General features: G+C 42.5%; 1 pseudogene; it reads left to right on the top strand.

Moving 5' to 3' along the window:
• The first annotated feature begins 11,069 nt into the window (after positions 1-11,069).
• On the top strand, positions 11,070-11,188 carry LOC133389799 (5S ribosomal RNA; annotated as a pseudogene).
• Positions 11,189-21,878: the final 10,690 nt, after the last annotated feature.

Below are 21,878 nucleotides of genomic sequence, written 5' to 3'. Positions count from 1 at the left end.
CTACCACTCCTTAAATGAAAAATAATTCACAACAATTTATGCCTATAATTTGTCATCCAATTCTTTTTGTGTCATTAACTAATGCTTTCAGAGCAGTGATGCCGTATTTTACAAAGCAGCATTGATGCATTGTCTGATCAGCTGCAAAACTGAGGGTTTACTCCTGTACAAATGAACAAATAAGGGCCCAATCTGGCCTTTGCGTAGAGGGATGGGTATTGTGGGTGTACACACTTTTTAATCATTCACACTGAACAGGGTGTCATTCACAGGGCCGGCCCCAGGCATGCCGGGGCCCTTGGGCATCAGCCGGCCCTGGGCCCCTCCGCTCCCCTTCTGCGATCCACAGAAGCAGCCGCAGGAAGGATCTCAGGACAGCAGCTTTTGAGCCACCCACCACCACCCCACTTGACCTACTTTTCTCTCTGTTTTTTGCAGCTGCAAGCACAGGTTTGCCATCAATCAAGATGGCGGCCAAGGTTTCCCTAAGGGGCTGAAGCCTCTGCCACCATCTTGGTTGATGGCAGCAATGCGCACATGTAATACATGTGCCCCACCTGGCCGCCCTTTAGAACCAGCCCTGGTCATTCATTCAGTTCTTTAGAAAGTTTAAAATCCATAATGAACCCTCAAACCCCAATCCAGCTACATGTACAAGTAGGCCTCGTCGGATAGTTAAGAGATAGCACTGAACAGTTCATTGTTCAGGAGCAGGACGAAGTGTGGAAGGGCTAAATCCAGACCTCTGAGTGCTGTGCTGAGTCTGTTGCTAATTTTCTGACTGAGACCAACACAGCTCAGCCTCCTAGGTTGGGCTGAGGCTCACTGAGGGGGGCTGTATGGCGGAATTCCAGTGTAACTAGGGAAACATACATGGAAACCTTGCTTCCTTATGGGTATACTCAAATAGACATGTTGAGCTAGCACTTCCACCTCCATTTCCTGTATATAAGCCCACCAGACAGGGACTTGACTCTTCAGCAATGCCAATGGGACAGCTTCCTCCAACACACCTCTGGACAGCAGGCTAGCTTAGGGGCTGCAAAGCAGGCATAAAGACCAGCACCAGACAAGCCTTGCCATGACTGGGGTGCTGGCTGAGGAAGATGAGAATGACTAGGGAGAAGTGAAGGAACAGCTGGGTGGTGGTGGGGCTGAGGAGATGGTCACTTAACACTGCCTGCCTAATGGTAGAGCGAGACCTGCAAAACAGGCCATGAGAATACAGTAGGGCCCCGCTTTACAGTGCTTCGCTTTATGGCGTTTTGCTAATGCAGCAGTCTCAGTTAGACACAATTAGACTGAAGCCCCACTCATATGGCACTTGTTCCGCTTTTACGGCACTTTTTGGGCATCAAGCACCATTGTATTGAATGAGTTCCACTTTTCAGTGGTTTTCGCTTTTCGGTGGGGGTCCAGAACATAACCCGCCGTATGAGTGGGGCCCTACTGTATCTGCAAAACCTCTCCTTTAGATATGCCTCCTGTCATTCTGTGGTCTAATTACTAAAGTCTTTAGGTCATCAATTCAAACATATCAAATCTCATGAATGTGGGAAAGGTAGCAGATCCACAAGAGCTAGGGGTACTGCCATACTGGTCCTAGACTCTGAGCTTTCTTTTGAAGTACGTTTGTAGAACAAACGATAGCAGGAGTTCTAACTCAGGTTTAAATAAATGCAAAAAACATCTTCTTGTCCCCCTAACGATGTAAACATTTTAAAAATTACCCTGCTAACTGCAAATTAGCTACTGACCCTCCGTGGTGCAGAGTGGTAAGCCGCGGTAACACAGCCGAAGCTCTGCTCATGGCTGGAGTTCGATTCCAACGGAAGGAGGAAGTCGAATCTCCGGTAAAAGGAGTACCCAGCATATGCTCGGGGGTAAAGAAAGGCCGGGGACGGAACTGGCAATCCCACCCCATATATACGGTCTGCCTGGTAAACGTCGCAACACATCACCCTAAGAGCCGGAAATGACTCACACTATAAGTGTGGGGACACCTTTACCTTTTTTTTGCTAACTGCAAATGCAAATAAAGTCAATCGCATTTGGGGGGGTATGTCTTGTTATACTCATATTGCTAAGGGGGATAGGGTACAACAAATCTGCAGTGTGGTCCACTTTGTATCTATTAAATCACTTTACATGTTGGGCTCTTCTAGGGAAATGCAGTGGATATTTGAGGAAAATACTGGGAGTAAGGGTAGGATATAAATTAAACAAACAAATAAATAAAAGTCTTGTTTAAGTGTTCTTATTATGCCACCTTCTGCTTTCCTGAACAATGTAAGACTTGCTAAGATTAACTGATGAAAGGCCTACAGTAATATAACTGGTTTACAGCTCATGAAATGTTGTATTCTTCACGTGGTTTAGAGTTGGCATAGGAGGAAAGAGCAGAGCTCTTGTGCCTTTAACAGCTGTGTGGCAAGCAGAAATTCAACAGGATTGACTTTTTCTAATACTGAAATGTAATTATGGGGAAAAGCTTCATCTGTTGACATTCTGTCTGTCAGACATCTTACTGCTGGGTGACTTCAATGTCCATGCTGAGACTGCCTCTAGTGTTCCGGCTTGAGACTTCATGGCCTCCATGATGACCATGGGGTTATCTCAAGTTGTCACTGGCCCAACGCATAGGGCAGGACCCTCGGCTTTTTGCTCCAGATGGAGGAAGGGGTGGTCTGGAGATGGGGGGGTGGATGTCACCCCATTGTCATGGTCAGATCGCTTCCTGGTGAAGTTCAGACTTATGGCTCCAATCCTTCCCTGCAGGGGTGGTGGACAGAGTAAGGTGGTCCACCCCTGGAGCCTAATGGAATCCACTGGATTCCTGAATGCCCTGGGGGAGTTCCCAGTAGATAGAGCAGGTGATCCTGTTGAAGCCCTTGTCACACTGTGGAACAGTGAGGCGTCTCAGGCTGTTGACACGGTTGCCCCCGAGCACCTGCTCCAGCATTGTGGAGCCCGGTCTGCACCTTGTTACACCAGTGAGCTAAGGGCAATGAAACAGGCTGGACGACGGCTAGAGCGCAAGTGGCGAAAGACGTGCTGTGAGACTGATTGGGCACGAGTAAAACATCATAACTGTGCCTACTGTGTGGCGGTGAGGGCGGCGAAGAAGGCCCACTTCTCTGCCTCCATCGCATCCTCAAGTAGCCTTCCGGTGGAGCTTTTCCGTATTGTCAGGAGTCTGCTGACAGCAACTCCAGGAAATGGAGTTTTAGACCCTTCAGAGGCCCACTGTGAATTGTTTGCTAGGCACTTTGAGGGTAAAGATGCTCGCCTCCGTAGCAGTCTTGATGCCCCCTCCACATCTACTGTAGTCCCCAATGAGGTATCCAGTGCAAAGTCTGCTGCAACTTCTTGGGAACGGTTTCAGTTGATGCGGCCTGATGACGTGGACAAGGTGCTTACGATGATGCGGCCAGTAACGTGTCCTCTTGACCCTTGCCCTTCTTTGCTTATTAAAGCTTGCTGAGGGAGTTTGACCAAGTGGATCCAGAGTGTGGTCAACGCATCATTGCGGGAGGGAGTGGTTCGGGGCGCCTTGAAGGAGGCGGTGATCTGACCACTCCTGAAAAAGCCCACCCTGGATCCATTGGTTTATGACAACTACCGACCAGTTGCAAATACCCCCTTTTTAGGGAAGGTGATTGAGAGGGTTGTGGCGCAGCAATTGCAAGTACTCTTGGATGAAACAGATTATCTTGACCGATCCCAGGTTCAGGCCTGGTTATGGGACTGAATCGGCCTTCGTTGCCCTGATGGATAACCTTTATCAGGAGAAGGACAGGGAGAGTGCGACCCTGTTATTCTTACTTGATCTCTCAGCGGCTTTTGATACCATTGACCATGGCATCCTTCTGGGCGGACTTGGTGAGCTGGGGATTGGAGGAACTGTTTTACAGTGGTTCCGATCCTATCTTCAAGGTCACCGTCAGAGAATAGCATTGGGTGACTGTCTTTCGGCCCCCTGGCAATTGTGCTGTGGGGTGACGCAGGGTACCATCTTGTCTCCCATGCTGTTTAACATCTATATGAAGCCCTTGGGAACAGTCATCAGGAGACTTGGGGCGAGCTGTTAGCAGTATGCTGACAACACCCAGCTCTATTTCTCCGTAACATCTGAATCAGGAGAGGCCATGCAAGCCCTGGACCGGTGCTTGGACTCGGTGGTGGGCTGGATGAGGGCCAATAAACTGAGTCTGAATCCTAGCAAGATGGAGGCGCTGTGGGTTGGTGGTTCCCAAGTTCGGATAATTGGTCAATTGCCTACTTTGGATGGGGTTGTACTCCCTCTGAAAAAGCAGGTCCGTAGTCTGGGGGTGCTCCTGGATTCATCTTTGTCGCTGGAGGCCCAGGTGAGCTCTGTGACTAGGAGTGCCTTTTACCAGCTTCGGATGGTAAGACAGCTATGGCCGTTTCTGGACCAGGATAGCCTGACCACTGTTGTCCACGCACTGGTAACCTCTAGGCTGGATTACTGTAATGTGCTCTATATGGGGCTACACTTGAGGTTGGTCCGGAAGCTGCAGCTAGTGCAAAATGCAGCAGCGAGACTGCTCACTGGGGCAGGGTATCACCAACATGTCACCCTGCTGCTGAAAGAACTGCACTGGCTGCCCATTTGCTACCGGGCCAAGTTCAAGGTTCTAGTTTTGGTGTACAAAGCCCTATACAGCTCAGGACCAGGATACCTGAAAGACCATCTTACTCCTTATATACCCAGCCGATCATTGCGCTCTGCAGGTGAGGGCCTCCTGCAGATACCATCTTATCAGGAGGTTCGTTCTGCACAATATAGGAAACGGACCTTTAGTGTGGCAGCACCTACCCTGTGGAATTCCCTCCCCTTAAATATTAGGCAGGTGCCATCTCTGCTATCTTTTCGGCGCCTTTTGAAGACTTTCCTCTTCCAACAAGCCTTTTGAGTTGAGACCTGTCCCAGTCTGCGTCTGTGTTAGAATTGCTTTTAATATTTCTTTTAATATCTTTAACCTTTTTTTGAAGGTTTTTAATGTTTTTAACGTTGTTTTGTTTTGTTTTAATGTATTTTAAGGTCTTTTTATGATGTTTTAAAGTGTTTTTAGTGTTTCTGCTGCCCTGGGCTCCTGCTGGAAGGAAGGGTTGTAATGAAATTAGGCATAGTTTGGGAATTATAGTGCATGTGGTGTTAATTTGACACAGTACAGAATGTGTTAACCTGATATAACATAGAACCAGAAAAACAAAATTCCTAAGGTGCCTGTGGTTGCCAAATGTTCATTTGGTGCTTGATACTTAAATGCTAGCTTACCCATCCCATGTAACTGGATACTATCCAAGTAGATAGTGGCTGGAATGTATCGCGTCAGGAGGAGGAGGTAGAGACAGCACAGATGAGCGATCAAGGCCAGGGCGCTGGCTCAATGAAAGACAATGGAGAAACTTGGAAAGTTACTGACAAGATGGGAGGGGCTGTGTTAGGAGGGCTTGAGAGCATATATCACTTGTACCTGTGTAATCATGCTTTAGACTGGTTTTCAGACACGAGCCGAACAACCTAGTCTCCTTTTGCAAAAGATATTGGTAATCAATAAAGGTTTTGACTGACACTCTGGTCTTCCATTTGGTGTGTGTTTTGGAGCTTCCTCCAGATGTAAAGAGCCATTTTTTGGTGTAACAGGGTGGGATATAAATAAAATAATAAATAAATAAATAGCTTGTTTATGGCCTTTGATTTATATTTGGGATCTCTGCCCCACCCACAAAAGATGGTAAAATTTGCCTATGCTTTGTGTCATATGCACATTTGTGCCCTCTTATATACATAGAATGCCAGGCCCAATCTGCATACAGTGCACTGGGCCCAGAAAATCTTGTTGGTAGCCCTGAAGGCAGCACAGAAAGATATAGATGTTTACATGAAAACTTCATTTAAAACCTTAAGTGATGGAGGTTGATATATTAGTGTTAACTTTCACAATTTCTCATTTGTTTAACAAGATAAATATTTGTTTCCAAGCAAATTTAGAAGCAGGCTTCCTACAGGAGAAAAGCAGATATATATGAATAGCTAATAAATCATGAAAGCTCACATTTAATATCCTTTTAAGTCTCTCACACTAATCCATTGGATTGAAACAATGGCTCAGCCATTTTCAGACCATTCTTATGTCCTTTTTAATCTTGAAAAATCAGGCCCTTACCATGTATTCAGGCTATAAGCACATTGCTCTGCATACTTAAGAGCTGTTCTTCCTTGTGCAGTTTAATTGTCAGGTTTAGCATGAAGTGTAGCTGTCAGCTGGACCAATGCCATCATTTTCAAACTAGCATGTGGTGCCTATACGACAGCTGAAAACAATGAATTATACACTTTTTTTATAGATTCATGGAGAGTTTTAAAAAAACATTTCAGATCCAAAACCCAAGGGCTGTCACCAACATTGCAGTAATCTGGAAAAATAATCAGTAGAGTGAAAACAATATTATGACGGATACAACAGATAAGAAAGTTAAGCATTTTTTTTTAAAAGAAGAAACAAAAAATACCAAACCTCCAGCCAGATCTTATGCATGTTTATTGAGAAATAAATCCTACTTTGTTCACTGGAAATTATTCCCAATAGCTGGGCATAGGATTGTAACCGAGGAGCAGTTCACATGACCCAACCCATGAGAAGCTCACTTTTTATCAGCCTGGTGGTGACTGTTTTTTTATCAGCTGAGCTAGTGGTAACAACTTATGTGAACTCAGCACAAGTTGGCTTTTGGTATTCAATTGTGTGTGCACCTTTGAGTTCAGCATATGACGACAATCATATGGCCAGCTCCTGCATGATAAAGCTGCAAAGCATAGTAGCAACATCAAAATAGCCTTAACTCTGACCATGTCTAGCAAAGTCAGATAGTTATGCATTTTTCTCAGACACATTTTCTTTTTAAATTTCACACAAGTGAAGTAAGGCGAACGAAGCCTCGTTAAAATGTTATCCAGAGGCACAGACAAATTGGATGATTGTGAAGGAGTTTCAAATTAAATGAACACAATTAGAGGTAAATGTTTTATAGACATGATTACCTACGAGAATATCTTATTGGTTCTTCTGAGAATGAACAGCCTCCAAAGTGGTCCAAGTTTCAGGAAGGGGATGGGGAGAGGGCAACATGATGCATATCTAAAGCAGTTCATTTCAGGGCCCAGTTCAAGGTGCTCGTGTTAATCTTTAAAGCCCTAAATGGCTTAGGTTACAAATAACTGAAAAGCCATTTTCTTCCCTAAAAACTCCCTCAGGTGTTAAGATTGGCAGAGGGAGCACTCTTGGTAGTTCTACTGTCTTCGGAGGTTCAATGGATGATGACCCAAGAGAGTGCATTCTCTCCGGCAGTTCCTAAACTGTAGAATTCCCTCCCTATAGAGGTGCATCTGGAACCTTTATTGTATAGTTTTCACACATGCATACACATCCTGGAACCCTATGGTGAAGGGTGGGTAAGAAATCATCATCTCCCATGAACCCTGATAACCTGCACTCTAAAATTCTGACTCCTCCAGACCCACTAATGTCCATATTAGATCTCCCCCCCACTCCTTCCTCCACAGTTTTGTTGACAGCCTACAGCAGCCCTGTAGCCATGGTGGGTGGTGCAAATGGCTGTACTGCCCCCTTGAATTTTTCTTCACACACACCCCAGATTTTTTTTAAAAATGTCTTTTTAATTTATGACATGACAGCAATGATACCCTCCATATAAAGAATGACAGCTTGTTTTAAGAACAGGAGCAATTTAAGAATAGGACCCTCTGAAGAATTAAGTAAAAAAGGCAGGATGAGTGCACAATAAAAGCCTCATATGGAAGAGCCCCCAAAAGTCTGCTCACTCAAGACTTTTCCTGACTGACGGTGGATTTTCCGTTATCAAAATCACCCTATAATTATTTAAGTGATCGGGGGGGGGGAGATCCTGTATATTAGCATGACCCTTGAAGAGTTAAATATTAGAACTTTGTATTATGGGCTACAGTTAGACTCCACCTCTTCTTAAAAGAAGTCATATACTCACAAATATAGAGGCTATTTTCTTCTTTTGCTTAGAGGAATAGAAACACTGCTGTGCACACTACAGTTAGCTGGCTGGCTGGCTGATCACCAAGGCATTACTCAGGCTTGATTTCTGATTTTCCCAATGTATGCAGCTCAGTATGAGGCCATTTCAGGGTTTCTGGACAGAAAAATCAACCCAACAACCAGTAAAAAATGAATTCCAATTGCATTCCACAATTAGTTTCCAATCACTTAGATAGTCCTTTATATAGCAACCAGTTAGCAAGCTTTCCCTCAAATGTCCAACAGGAAGTAAAATCTAGGAAGGAAGTCAGGGGAAAAACTAGAAGGAGGGACCCTCAAGGACAAGTTAACAAACACACCCTAAAGTATATATTTTCTCTCTGACAAAGTATATTGTGAACCTGACATTCAGAAAGCTTTCTTGCATGTTTATCAAGCTTTTTTATAATATTATGAAAGGCAGTCTATTACCAGTAAATATTTTACAAAATTAAGGACTCAGTCTCATTGGCTTCAACAAGAAAGTTATGCATGTTGTTCTCAGGACCACTCTCTCTAAATGTTTGACTATGGTTGCATTGTAATGTGCTCTTCAATGACATTTAGAGGGCACCTTTACCTACAAAATAGTTCTGCAAAAACAGCAGTCAGCCAATGAAGTAGTCAGGAGAAGCAAAACAGGCAAAGAGGACTTCAAGAAGGCAATTCTAAGAGGGAAGAGGCTGGATTTACATAAATCCCTCAAGTCAGAGTAGCAGCTTTTTCCCTTTCCCACTTTCTTCCCCAACAGCAATGTGACCAAGTTTGCTTAGTTCCTTTATTTTGGATGCAAGCAAAAGCCATTCAGCAAGTTTCTATACCAAAAGAACATTTTCAATTTCTATTATAATTTTAACATCAATCATATGTACCATGACCACCTGAAGCCTCAGAAATAAGCAGCAAGGAGTTGGCGTGGTGACATGAGAAGTATCAGTGCTCCTAAGTTCTGTTCATGCATTGCACTAAAGTTTGTGTTATGCTGTTTTGATCAAATTGACAGGCAATGGACATGAGACATTTGTTTGCTGGGAATGTTAGAACTTCAACTGTGCTGTTATTTTTTAAAAACCGTAAAAAACACAGCTCCAGAGCAGAAAGATTTTATCCAAGTATGAAAATGTCCCCTTGGCTTCTGGTAGGAGTAAAATATTTGTTATTTTAGAGATAACAAAATCCTCAAAGGTCCTGGCATCTGTAAGTTTGGTTGGAGCCAGTTGTAAGCAGTTTTCCCCAGCCTTAATGCCAAAGACAGCTTGTAATCTGTCACCCACAAGCTGGTTTAGCGTGAGATTTTCTCAATGTAAGGCTTTTCAGCTCCCCTTAAAACAGTTGGATTTGAGAACCGGCAAACATAAATGGAAAGGGGGAGGAATCATCTGGAAGACGTTACAAGTTTTGAGAGGTAAAATGGAAGAAAGAAATAGATTTATACTGATATTTTCAGAACATTTGCGAGGGTTGAAAACCCCACAGGGGGTGAGTTAATGGAAAATAGAAAGGAGCTCAGCACTTAGAATGTATCCTGGCTGCAGAAAGAGGCTTATTAAAGCTTGTATTTTCTTGGTGGCATTCAAAAGGTAAGCAAAAAATAGAAACAAAGATACAGCAGAGTGGATAAAGGGAGGGATATGAGATAAATGTTCTAGTGCACCAAAAGGGAATGTAAAATGTAAGTGAAAACCACATTTGGGAAAGGATGGTTCATTAAAGGAAGTCTCCCCACCTTATTTGGGCTGTTACAGAATATTCTCCATGAGACAAGAAGGGTCCTTTGAAACGAGGATCATCTAAAAGTGTTGTTGCCTTTTTGAAGAAGAAAATTAACACGAAGAAGAAAATGTTAGTAAAAAAAGGCATACATTCAGCAAGTGTTTAAGGTGTTAAAAATGCTATCTTTTTGCAGATCCACATACTAATGGCACAATAGTGTGATTCCCCACCCAAGTTGAACATCATTGATTACTGTTGGCAAGAACAGGGAAACACAAGAATAGCAGTACACTGAATGTACCATATGATGCTGGGTGCAGAGGGAAGGAGAAAGTGAATTCAACAACGGTTTGCTCTTGTTTTTCCAGCTTTAGCACCCAGAAAGACTCCTTTGGGTGGGTGGGGAATATTTCAGGGGAAGGGGTTCTCTGCCTGTGACAAACGATAACTCCTTTGCATTTTATGGTGTAACATGAAAATGATTAGGGCAAAACCATATTAGGACAAAACATTTACTAGATCAACCAAAACCTCTCAAAATAGTGTGCAGGCTTTCAAGTTCTCCACAACTTGTCATTAAACTAAGTGATAAGCAAAGAGGGGGAGAGAAATGTGACTGATGGTGAAGCTATAAGTGTGTCTTAAGAGTCTTAAGACAGAGTGTTTTGTTATGTTCCTTGTTCCCAATAGGCCTTAGTGCAACATGAAAGCTGCATAGCACCTAAAGAACCCTCATTTGAGTCTGCTACCTCCTCCCACATTCTCCCTTACAACTCTTTTATTATTTATTTATTTATTTATTTATTAAATTTATATCCCTCCCTTCCTCCCAGAAGAAGCCCAGGGCAGCAAACAAAATAACTAAAAACACTCTAAAACATGTTAAAAACAAAAGACTTTAAAACATATTAAAACAAAACATCTTTAAAAGCATATTAAAACAAAGCATCTTTAAAAACATCTTAAAAACCAATAGATAGCTTTTTAGTAAAACACAAATGCAGACTGGGATAAGGTCTCAACCTAAAAGGCTTGTTGAAAGAGGAATGTTTTCAGTAGGCACCGAAAAGATAACAGAGATGGTGCCTGTCTAATATTTAAGGGGAGGAAATTCCAAAGGGTAGGTGCCACTACACTAAAGGTCCACATCCTATGTTGTGTGAAACGGACCTCCTGATAAGATGGTATCTGTAGGAGGCCTTCACCTGCAGAGCACAGTGACTCACTGGGTATGTAAGAGGTAAGACAATCTTTCAGGTATCCTAGTCCCATGCTACCCTGAAAATACCCGATCTCATCTGATCTTGGAAGCTAAGCAGGGTCAGGCGTGGTTAGTACTTGGATGGGAGACCGCCTGGGAATGCCAGGTGCCATAGACTTAGAGGAAGGCAATGGTAAACCACCTCTGAATATCTCTTACCATGAAAACCCTATAAATATATCCAGAAAAAATTCATAGGGTGGCCATAAGTCGCAATCGACTTGAAGGCATATAACAACAAGTCTCAAGCTGCATAGGGCTTTGTACACCAAAACCAGAATGGTGAACTTGGCCCAGTATCTAATGGGCTGCCACCAGTGCAATTCTTTTAGCAGGGGGGTAACATGTTGGTGATACCTTGCCCCAGTGAGCAGTTGCACTGCCACATTTTGTACTAGCTGCAGCTTCTGGACCAACCTCAAGGGCAGCCCCACATAGAGCGCATTACAGTAATGCAGCCTGGAGGTTACCAGTGCACGGACAACAGTGGTCAGGCTATCCCGGACCAGAAATGGCCACAGCTGTCTTACCAGCTGAAGCTGGTAAAAGGCATTCCTAGCCACTGAGGTCACCTGGGCCTCTAGCAACAAAGATGAATCCAGGAGCACCCCAGACTACAAACCTGCTCTTTCAGAACCACCACAATACAGTGCCCCCTATCCATAGAGCTGCTCCAGGAGGACACCTTGGTCAGTAGTGTTTGTTTGTTTGTTTGATTGATTTATATCCCACCCTTTCTCCCAGTAGGAGCCCAAGGTGGCATGAACGCAAAAGAGAAGAGCCATAAAAATCAACAAAGTAGCACTTCCCCAATCTTTCTATCAGTAAATAAAGTTATAAATCATGGCAGCCAAGGCCATTAAAATGAGGTCTAAAGACAGACAGAATGGGTTCAGACCATCTTGCTTCATCCAGACATCTGCAACTGGCCAGCCACTACTTTTTCAATCATGTTAGCAAGAAAGGGATGTTTGTGACTGGGTGGTAGTAGTTGTCTAATACTTCAGGGTACAGGGAGGGGCTCTTCAGGAGGGCCCACATCACCACGTCTTTCAAGGCAGTGGGTAATACCCTCTTCTGAAAACTGGTATTAATCACTCACCAGATCCATACAGTCAATCCCTCTGTATTATATCTTATCAACCATGATGGGCAGGCCAGCACCAGGCATGACTGGGCCCTTGGGCACCAGCCTGCTCCAGGCCCACAGTGCTGTAGCCTACCCCCCATACATGCACTGTGGGGCAAATAAGCCTGCCTGGGCACCCCACCTACCTCTCATGTTGTGTGAACGATGTGCGCATGTAGTGCACATGCCTGTTATCAACGAAATGGCAGCAGGGGCATCAGCCCCTTAGGGAAGCCCCACAGCCATCTTGGGTGATGGCAGGCATCCTGATGGGAGAGGTAGGCGGGGTGTGCATGTGGGCTTATTGAAGCCTGCGCTGTCTGTATTGGGGGAAGTTCCTGGGAGTTCCCTCTCTGCAATCCACAGAAGGATCGAGTTGCAGGACCCAGCACTACCGCAGATCACGGAATGGGAGAGCCACCCTCCCACCTTAAGGAGGGGCCCTTCAAGGTACCCAATCTGGCCACCCTCTGGCACCGGCCCTGATGGTGGGCAAGGATCAAGAAAGTACATGGCTGGCCTGAGCATGTGGTTGGACAAGTAATTTATGCACACCCTTAGGCCACAATAATTGAAACTGATCCCACAAAAGGCAACCAGACAGTCCTCTAGTAAGCCTCCACCACACCTTCAACAATTGTGGCATCAAGTCTGGAATGGACACGGTGACTTTGCCCTCAAAATGCTTTGCAAATCTATCACAGCAGGCTATTGATTGGTTAGTTGTTTCTACTCTTCTGGATTTTACCAGCCCATTCGCCACTCACAAAAACCTTGCTGGGTGCTTCACTGAGGATTTCACTAGGGCAATGAAGAAGGCTTCACTGTCAGCTGGTAGTCACAATTGTGACTTGTGTTTGGTCATATTCTCTAAATTTGCACTACTTGCACTCCAGCTGTTGGTGGGCCAATTTATGAAAATGGATGATGTTCTACACAAAGTTTTTTTAAAAAAACAAAAAAGAGTGGCTGGAAATGAGAATGCAAGGGCACAAGGAGAGGATGGGGGACATAAATATGGGAAATAGCTTTACAGTCTGTTCCTCTAACTGATGCATATTGTAACCAGTGATTTGCTGGCAGTGTCTGCAATGATCATATCTAGATGCTAACCCTGAAAACCAAATAAAATACTAATAAGACAAGGAATAAGGAAGACAAGAGCACATAGAGTTATGAAACATACCTTTTCTCCATTAGGCTTTGGGGATCTTCATCCATGGGTTTGAAATAGTATCTGATCCAATGGTCTTATGGAGCTGGCAAGCCCTCCAATTCAAAGTTGATATTGACATATGTAAGGAAGCCTCATGTGTACCTCAGGCTTTTCCTATAGTTTCCTGACCACATTTCTCCCCATTGACAGTGTGAATTGCTGTCCCATTTCAAGAGTTTGTCTTGTCATCAGAGATGAGGCAGGAAAAACCCCAGCTGTCTGCATGTGATGTACAAGTAAATGGACAGACCTCTGAAAAGTGGTCAAGCTCAATCTGATCCAGAGATGTATTCTACATGTCTCAGATATTAACTATGTCATTCAATAAGCCTTGTTTGTAGACTATTTGAACCCTCAGTTAGAGACAGGATTGAGTACTTCCAGAACAAAATGCTAGTGCTTCCCCAGCCTCTTCCCTGATGAAGTACAACAGTAGCATATATAGCGCACTTGGAAGTGCTGGCCATGGAAGGATGTGGGGCAACTGACAATACAACTGCACACCATGCTATTATTTTTTTAATCCCAATCAGGCATGGACAGAGCTATCAATTTCAGTTTTTCTCATTTTCTCATTTTTCCCAGTCTTAAGTTCAGTTCTCCACATTTCTATATAGATTTGTTTTTTAAAAAAATTCCTTGTGAAAGTTCATCAACATTTTCATGCAAATTTATCCTAATATAAACATTTCTGCAAGCAGTTTTCCCTAGTAGATATAACATACATTTTTATGTTATTTTCATTAATGTATCCATTTGCACCCTTTTCCTTAACATACACATATTTTTACACATTATTTGGTCGGATAACTGCATCACAAAATTCAGAAAAGTGTGAATTATGAAGGATACCTGTGCTTCCGTTTCAGAAAGTGCAGATTAGGTAGGTTCACATTAAAATCTGAATCATACCCAATTTCTAGCCCATCTCTATTCCTAATGGTTCCCACAAAGCCAGTGCATCCTTGTTCCAACATTGCCTGCCAATATGGATTTTGCACATCAGATTTCCACATCAGGGTTCCTTGCATTCCTTGTGTACTGCATAATATTCTGAGTGGGTTAAGCAGTACCTGAGGCTCATGCATAAAAAGTACTCCATTCTATGCACACACAGTTCCCTACATCTGTCCTATGAACTGATGGGACTTCCAGGTCACAGCCTTGATAGATTCCTATATAAGGAGAGGATTTTACCCAACCAGGGGCCAGTCTCCCTGGAGTCTTGGCAGAAGACACATTGCTGTTGTGCTATGCCGCTGCCAAGAGCTAGAGGTCTGCCTCTCACAAGGGTGAGATGGTTCCATTTTGTTATGGATAAGAAATAGAAAAACACTAAAAGGGAAATGTTAATTATTTGATGTTGATTCCTTGCAATATAACTTCACAAATATTTCAATACAATTTGCACGATATATAGGTATAAACTAACAGAACAATATACTTTAAGATATGTTAACTGTATACTACAATGAATACTGATGTATACACCTAACATGTAATCCTGAGCTATAACAAATAAGAGACATTGGCTAAAGCCACGGAAGCATTATGTATGCACTTATGTACTTGTAACCCATCAAGACTTTGATCCTGACTGATATGATTCTGATCTATTGGCTGAGCCCAGACACATGGATGTCTACTTCAAGGAAAGCTCGGAGAATGGCAACAAGGGAGAGGGCTTTCAGTGGTGGCCCCCAAATTATGGAATGATCTCCTCGATGAAGTTCACCTGGCGCCAACATTGTTATCTTTTCAGCACCAGATCAAGACTTTCCTTTTCTCCCAGGCATTCTAACAGCATGTGCTGAGCTCTGACCCCAGATCTTTTAACTTGTTTATCTGTGCTTCATGGTTTTAAACTCTGTATGCTTTTCTAAATTGTATATTTGTTTTAATGTTCAATGTTTTTAATTTTTGTAAACTGCCCAGAGAGCCTTGGCTATGGGGCGGTATATAAATGTTGTTGTTGTTGTTATTTGTATAAATAAAAAATGAATGTATAAAGAAAAAATGTTTTAAGAAATATAAAGACAAACTGCTGTTGAACTCCTATTTGTTTTCCTGATGTCTGCCAAGTCCTAAGAAGTCTTGGGTGGCAGCTCCAACCTTAGCCTGCCTGTTGAGATGAACTGCTGTCGGAGACTGTGCAAGCTTAGGCAAGCACAATGTCTGACATATATAAGGACTCTGAATAGCCCACGGGCAAAGGGGGGAACAAAGAAACCCTCAATCTGGTGCATTTACATGAGACAGGCCGTCCAGGTGGTTTCACACAGCAGGCCCTGCAGTCAGCAGGTACCACCACTGGGTGCTCCCTAGCTGGTGCTGATGCATGACAGGGCCTTATTGGTGGCAGTCTCCCATTTGTGTAATTTCCCTCCCTGGTGCGGTGTGTCTGTCACCCTCAGTATTAACATTCAGAAGGAATTTAAAAACATTCCTGTTCACCCAGCCTGAAGGATACTGTTACTGGCAACCTTGAAATCATTAGCTATGGGAGTATATGAATGTTTTGAAATGTTTTAGATGTTCTTAATTGCTTTAAAAAGTTTTAAACATTTTTTTTGTTTTTAATTGTGTTGTTTTGCTGTTTTGTTGTTTGTCATCCTGAGTTCCTTTAGGAGGAAGGGCAAGGTAGACATTAAATAAATCAACAAACAAAGAGTAGCAGGTTGGTCCCTGTAGAAACTGCTTCATGAAGAAACAGAGGTTTTCAGCCCGGGGAAGGGCTGTAGCTCAGAGACTGAACACATACTTTACATCCAAAAGGTCCCAGGTTCAATCCCTTCTGCCTCCAGGAAGGGCTTGAAAAGACTCCTGCCTGAAACCCTGGAGAGCCGTTGCTAGTCAGTATTGGCAAGCGAGACGGACAAGTGGACTGGCTTGCTATGTTCACACTGACCGTAGTTGCCCCAATTCTCCTTCTTTCACGCCCTGAATTTCCCCGACTCACTAAACAGGTACGTTCCTGCTTGGCTGATTAAATCTGATGGGCTTGCAGCCCAAAGTCTTACCACTACGGGGCAAATAGCATCCCTCTTTCAACAGATGAAACAAAGTGTCTGAAGCCATTGATTCCTGAAGAGACAGCACCACTTATATCATGCCATAGTATAGAACTGTCTAAATAAATGACTTCATAGGATCAATACTCTGAAACAGATACAGGGCTTGAAGTGAGGCGGGGGGGGGGACACACGAGAGGACACTTTGTCAAAGCTCTCATTGTTGTTTTAGCAATTTAGAAAAAGCATCTCAGATATACTTAACTGGCTCAGGGAAATGAAAGGGGCCCAAACAGCTGTAAAAAGGCAATTCTGAACTCCTGCTTCATTATTCTGTGAACTCCTTTCATCTTCTGTAACTATAATAATCCTCATAGACAGTTATCAGTTAAAGTTTGAACTCCAAACATTCTGCAGAGCCAAGAGCACAGGCTGTTAACAGTGAAACGAAAGGAATAATGGTCAGCCAATACTAATAAAAGACCATTATCCTGTACCTAGATGGTAGGGGAGTTCACAACCATTTTGTTATAGCACTTTTACAGCTACTTTTACTTGCTCCAAAGCTCAGACAAGACCACTGAAATGAAAGTCTCTGTCAGCAACTTCAGGAGTTGAACAACAAATTTCATTGCTTGAGGTTGGAACCTAGACTGATAAGCTTCAGAGAGGGGGGGTGTTTAGGTCTTGCTCAGTGCCCTCTTATTTAGACATAGAAGGGAATGAGGATGTGTAATATCAGCCCCAGGGCTTGGCAGGCTGTTTGAAGTATCTGGATTGGCCAGACCAGGTATAAATGCTGGGAGAGGCAGCATTTGTAGATTTAAGGAAATCTATCTCAGTAGAAGAAATTTTTAATTCTAATAAAAGAAGGAGGAAAAGAGATGATTTTCCTCAGCGTTACGTATGGTTGGGGAATCTGAGGGTCATCCTCCAAATGACATTGAACTACAACTCCCATCAGCCCCAGCCAGCATGGCCAATGGTCAGAGATAATTGGAGCTGTAGTCCAGCAACGTCCGAAGCGTCACAGGCTCCCTACTGCTGAAGTAAGGGAAATTTCTTAGGAAAGAAGGATATAGGTGGCTGCACTTTCTGGTTGTTGCTTTTTTTAAAAAAATTATTGAACAGGTCATTGAATGTCACATATATATATGAAGGAATAAATCTTGCAAACATAAAGAAACAAGAAAGACAGCATAAAACATCAGCAGGTTTTGAGATTTGTAAACTGGCTGGCACACACTTGCAAAGTGGAGTTAGGCATATACTGCTTTCTATTTCATACCTACAGAGCAACTCCAAAATTTATCATGTGCAGAGGTTTTTTTCAGCCACCAAACATTATGCTTCTCTTCTCTACTCTTCTCTCTTTCCCCCTTTCACACATCACATGCACACACACCATGCATGGGTGCTGTTCAATTCACAATCAAACCATCTGGAAGGATGTACACGTGTGCTTATTGCCAAACTAAATGCACTGCACCCGTTGCTTCTGCCTTGCAATGCACCATTGTCAGGGGGTGATTTGTAGCGAAGGTGGAGGAAAGAATAAGGTGCTTAATGCACTACAGTCTGAAGTGGTACAGCAGATTTACCACCTTGTCTGCTTTCTGTTAACTTACCTCATTGATTATGTTCACATGCCTGTAAGAGGCTTTGAAAATAGCCTCTATAAACTCTGCACATGAAAAGAAGTAGCAGCTGAACTTGTCCTGATGTTACAGGGACTGCCAAAGATTAGAAGTGTGTGTGTGGGGGGGTGTTTCCTAGAACCTAGCTGGAAAATATTAACTAATATACTTGTAGGGCAATTTACCATTACTGTTCTTTGTTGTTTTATTTATGTAATGCCATCAATAATATGTAATACTCTACAGAATAGCAAAAGACAGGTCTGTGCCCTAAGAACTTATACCCTAAACTGCAGGAACACAACAAGGCAGGGAAGTGGGATAGATGGTACCAGGGAATAAGAATGTACAGTTATACATACATACTTTTACATGAGCCACTTAAAGTGCTTTTGAGCCTCTCAGTGCTGTTGGTGTGACTGAATGAATGAAATGCAGTTTGCGTATCAGATTTGTGAACTGATTCATGGATAAAGGAAAGTAAATTTACAATTGCATTGTAATGGTTGCACATTTCTGTGTCTACTGTGAAGCAAACAAGTGATGCAATCTAACAAGTCATTTTAGACTTCCACCCACCATTTTGGCAATAGAGTTGTACACATCTGAGAATAATATTTTTTAAAAGAAAAAAATAATCTCTTCTACTTTGAGGGAAATCATATCAATTTCAGCTATGCAAGTGGTCTTCTGCATTCCCTTTTCTGGTCTCCAGTGAAACTGATAAGGTTAAGAAGTTTGTGGGATTTTCATAGGTTTTACTGATGACGGGAAAACTTTACTTTTTCTTTTCTCTGCTTCCATTGCTGTTTATGCTTCAGACAGAGGAAGGGAAGTTTTTGTTTTTTCCCTCAAAAGGGCAATTGTGTATACTCCCACGCTGGCAAGCACATTCATTTTTAGTTAATTATTTATGACCGACCATAACATAATTTCTTTGGGCAGTTACAATAAATGAATAAAACAATTTCAGTAGAAGATAAAACATAAAACCATAAAATCAAAAGCTACAGAAAGACAACAGAATTCACAACAGCCCCAAAGCTGATTTAAAAACTGAGAAAACTAGACTACATAGTTAATTAAAAAGTCTAGATGAACACAAAGGTGTTCTGCACCTGGCACCAAAAATACCACAAAGATAGCCCCAGGCAGGCTTGCCTTGGAAGGCTGTTCCACAACTGGGATGCCGCTACTAAAAAGGCCCTCTCACTGAGGATTACTCAGTTCACAAATTTTGCAGGGCAGCCAGAATAATTTTAATAATAAAGGAGAAGGGGGGGTCAGTGAAACTGACAGTGTTTTGTCCCAAGCTTGTACTTTCATTGCAGAGCACAGAACAGAAAAGAATAGCACTGGAATATACTTATACAGTACATGTAAGATTGCAAAGCAGTATGGCCCAACATCCAGGTCAGGTCAGTCAGAGACTGTACAATAGTATTAAATAATTTATGAATGTGCATTAACTGACTCAGCAGTGGGAAGGGAGATTCCTGAATGATAATGCACATTTCATTTCAGTGTAAGGGCACCTCCATACTCAGTATATTGCAAGAGGGATTCCAATGCATACCGGAATTTGAGGTTTGCGCACTTAAAATAGATTATAGGGTTTATTTATTTTATTTGTTATTTATTAAAGTATTTATAAGCCACACTTTTCATGACGTACATCAAGGCAGCTTACCCTAGTGCAACAGATCCACTTTAAAAATGAAACAGACTTTTTGCGGTTAGGAAAGTGCCAGGAAAATGCATTGAAAAGTGTTGGATGAACAAATGACTAATAGGAAGACATATAAACAACCCTCAAACAATTCAGAACAAATGCAAAATGAATGCTCGTCATATTGTCACCCCACAAACAAATCAGAATGAACGCTCAATAACGACTGGATATAATCTTATCTCCATGTAAACGTTTGTAAGCCAATCAGGATGAATGTTTGATAAACAGGTCATCTGGGGAGCCCTAAGATTTAAATGAGAGATATAGACCAAGGGGTAAAGCCAGTGGCTACCAATCTTTTTGGGTCTGGGGGCACATTTGGAATTTTGAGAAAGTGCCAGGAGCACCCATAAAATAATGGTTGCCATGGGGCATGGCCTATCACAAAATGGCTGCCCCCTCTATAAGAGCAAAAAAAAGAAAAGAGACAGGGACATAAAATGGTGCAAATATGGGGAAAATCTTTTTTGTTTTTAATGAAAAATATTTGAAAAACATTATTATTTTTTTAATAAAAATGTTGTGGGGGTGCCATACGCCTTTTCCAAGCACTGTTAAGTCTTGGGAGTTGTGTTTTCTGTTGCTGGTGAGCTGTTGTAGAAGCCAACAATTTCACTGATAAGGAGCCAAAAACAAACAAGCAAGCAAACTTTTGGTTAGTCAGTCTGATCTGGGGGAAATTCCTTCCTGATCTCCAGTAAGGTAAGTAGCAAAACCCATCACTGGTGGACTTTCTTCTTCTCAGCCAAAAATGGAGCCATCTTGTGAAGATACCAGAACTGGTATTTTAGATTTCTATTTCTCTTTGTCCATTCTTTTCAGTAATTTCATCCAACACAATGATACAGTAGGGCCTCGCTTTACAGTGATTCGCTAATACAGCGGTCTCAATTAGATGCAATTAGACTAAAGCCCCACTCATATGGTGCTTGTTCCGCTTTTATGGTGGTTTTGGGGCATCGCGAGCCATTCTATTAAATGGGTTCCGCTTTACAGTGGTTTTTGCTTTACAGCAGGGGTCCAGAATGTAACCCGCCATATGAGTGGGGCCCTACTGTACATCTTTTCCATTCAAAGCTCAGTCTCTCTTAGATTGCATATAAAATCATAGTTCAATGGCAGAGGATAGACACTGCCATTCCTTAAGATGTATACAAAATAAATAGGAAACAATAGGACATGAAATTTTGTGCAGTTTGCTGGCAAAGAAGAGTCTTCAGTGTTGAATATCTAATAGTGTATGTGAATAGCAAGGACTTAAATTGTGTGATCAGATCAGAGTGGCTTTTCGCTGTGCTTTATAAAAAAAGAAGAAAAGATGTTTTTAACCAGCTTTTCTGTCTCCCAGTGAATTTTGAAGATGAAGGATGATGATTAGTAGTCACAGAAAATCTGGAAAGGGTTAAATGTGGCAAGTGGAGGTGACTGAAAAGTCCTCCCTAATTCAGTTAATGACCATCTACATGGGCATTTGAGACCCAAACAGCAGATTTATGTTATTAGGTTGCTGATGCTACAGAAAGTTTAGGAACTAAAGACTGAGGGCAACTCACACAAAATTGTCCTTCAGTCTTTTGCATCCTTTTTATGTTAGAGAAAAGGTATTTATGATGATAATGAGGATTATAGCCAATGAAAGTTTTGCATTCGTATTACAAGCCCAATTGACACAAGAGTCACATTAGGATTCATCCATCTCAATACAATACAAAAGGCTAGACTTGGTTTTGTGGCAAATGAACACATACACACAACTGCCTGTTGAAAGACTACAGGACTGAGGAAGTGCTAATAGGAGCAAAATGGAACACTCTGTGAACTAAGCTATAACGAAGCTGCAAGACTGATTCATACTTTATGGTGGCCACAGATTAGTCATTTGATGGCTGAAAGCAGAAGAGGCTCCCCAGAGGGAGGCAGAGTTACTGTGCTAGTTTCTGGCATGTGCGTTGATGTTGCTTACTGGGAGAGAGAGGGTTGAGGTGGTGGGGAGGTCAGTGCAGTGCTTCTGGCTGAAAGATATTATTTCTAGCAACCGTGAAATGATTAGCTGTGAGGACATGTGAATATTTACGAATGTTTT

The sequence above is a fragment of the Rhineura floridana genome, chromosome 7 (assembly GCF_030035675.1).
Source record: "Rhineura floridana isolate rRhiFlo1 chromosome 7, rRhiFlo1.hap2, whole genome shotgun sequence".
Taxonomy (NCBI): Eukaryota; Metazoa; Chordata; class Lepidosauria; order Squamata; family Rhineuridae; genus Rhineura; species Rhineura floridana.
The sequence above is the reverse complement of the archived record's forward strand: the minus strand, read 5'-3'. Positions and strand labels throughout refer to the sequence as shown.